Source organism: Triticum aestivum, chromosome 7D (assembly GCF_018294505.1).
Source record: "Triticum aestivum cultivar Chinese Spring chromosome 7D, IWGSC CS RefSeq v2.1, whole genome shotgun sequence".
Taxonomy (NCBI): Eukaryota; Viridiplantae; Streptophyta; class Magnoliopsida; order Poales; family Poaceae; genus Triticum; species Triticum aestivum.
Window position 1 is genome coordinate 254,487,478 of NC_057814.1, and position 2,395 is coordinate 254,489,872.

Genomic DNA, 2,395 nt, shown 5'->3' on the forward strand with positions numbered 1-2,395 from the left:
CTTTTCTCTGACTGTTTCTGTTTTCTGTTTTCTTTTTATTTGTTTATTTCCTTTTCTGTTTTATTTCATTTAAAGTATTTAGGCATTTTATAAAAAGGAGTTTTCTCCACCATAATTGCCAGTGTATTATTTAGCACCCACAGAACATTTTTGTTTGAGTTTTTGAAAACTTTTATTTTTCACTTTAATTATATTTGAAGTTTGAACTAGGAGTTTGACAGGGGTGTGGTTCAAATGTGATCAAGCCCTGTTTAGCAACATGATTAGCTTAATCACAGGGGGTTACTGTAGCATGATTCTCAGGGTGTTACAAATTTGAAAGCTGCAAAGTAGGACATAACAGTGCCAGAAAGGTCAAAATGCTTTCTACCACCAATTTATTATCCAAAAAGAAAAACCAAAGTAGACATGAAATAAATTAGACTCTGTGCAAACCTGCTATTTGAATTCACAACAAACATGTAAATAGATACATTATGATGTTTAACAACAAACAAGTATGGAACAAGGAACTCCAACGCTGTAGCGTAACAAATAACAGTGACAAAAGGGTCAAAATGCCTACTGCTACCAATTTTTAATCAAAAACTAAAACAAATCAGATGAGATAAAAAATTAGACTCTACATACACTTTTGAATCATAGCCAAGGTTAGAAAACAGGAAGTCCATATGAGATTATTCAGATTTATCTGTTAAATTGCTTTGGTATATTTTTACAAGAAATACTCACAATTATATGCTGGAAAAAAATCAAATAAAAGCTACCGAGCCAAGTTATTATTAATTAAAGTACAATTCAAGGAAGGTGGTGAAGAAATTCATTATATATTAACCTAGAGTCACACAAAGATAAAACTAACGGAAGTAGCAAAACAGACAATGAAACAGTTGGAAGAAAAAACAACATGCAAAATTAAAAAAATGAGGTAAACATACTATATTAAGTCACAATATAAATATATTTATATGGAAGTCAAACTATCTTAAGGATTAATTATAGAACTTGCTCTTGAATTTAGTTAAATGAACGCAAACTACATGCTTAAGAACATAATAGTATAGATTGAAACAATACAAACATAACTATATTATAGTATCATTCAAAATGCAGCCGGAAATGAGAACACACTATCTGAAAACAACCTCGTTACGAATTAATTTCAGCATTCATACTTTTCAGTATACAGATGATAGGTAGAACTAGAAAAAGATCACTAAAAAGCACAGAACAACATAACAAACTAGACTAAACAAACTCGCACATCAAGGTAAATATGTCTATGTGAACTTTACATCAATGAAGCATGCAAACATAAGATAAAGAGTAGTACAAACTAGCTTTCTCAACGTGCGGGCAATGAATAAGGTATTTGAGTTCATTAAGGACATATAGACACATCACATCGAGACTACTACTATATCTTAAAGTGGTGCAACATGGATTGGGAACAAAGCTAAAACTCAGGCCAAAACAGAACAACAAGTAGAGGCATACCAAGACTGACCAAACATTTATTGTTAACAAAGCTTGTAATAAAATTTTCAAGCAGAAAAAGGAAGGCAAGAAAATTCAGAGGGAAATTTTTAGACATACATGTAGCACAAGGATGGCGTGAAGTTACAAATAGGAGAACATAGGAGAACGAGCTTATAGTAAACAAAGAACACATCTGAAGCTACCGACTTATAAATGACCACCAAGGTTGAGAATTAAAACTAAGCTTATGTAGAAGTTCACACCCCTACAATGTATTTCAAGGTGACCTGTACTAACACCGACTTGGCTCATAACATCACTTTAACCTTGACATAAACCATAAAGAAATTCATGTGAACAGTGGCCAGAAGCAGCAGTCTTGCATAAATAATTTCATCAGATAGAATCATGGTTCTATGCCAAGCAAAATGAAATTATTGTAGGAATTGGAACACTGTGCATACATTATTGACATTATTCGAGAAGATGGGTCAAAACTAGACAGGCACACAAACAGAAATTTAAGAGTGGTTATAGGATATGAGTCAATTAGTTAACAAATGAATTGATGAGAAATAGTAGACAAACAGAAGCCCGTATCCAAGCACACATAAACAACATCAGGTCATAAACTTATGTAAAAACTACATGCCTTTTTCACCTTTCTAATTGTGACCTTCTCTATCGAAGAGGGAAAAATGACAGCACAATGGATCAGGGACGAATAAATTTTTAAGTAAGCTCAAAACAGATTAAAATGTTCTAATTTTGAAACCAAGGCACCTAAAAATTATAGTACATGCCATGTTTATCATCTCAACCAAATAAGTGGGGAAAGTAGAACCAAAGCAAAAGCAATATGTGTCATGCTTATAATCTCAACCAATTAAGGGGAAAAGTTAACAGTATGTGCCAT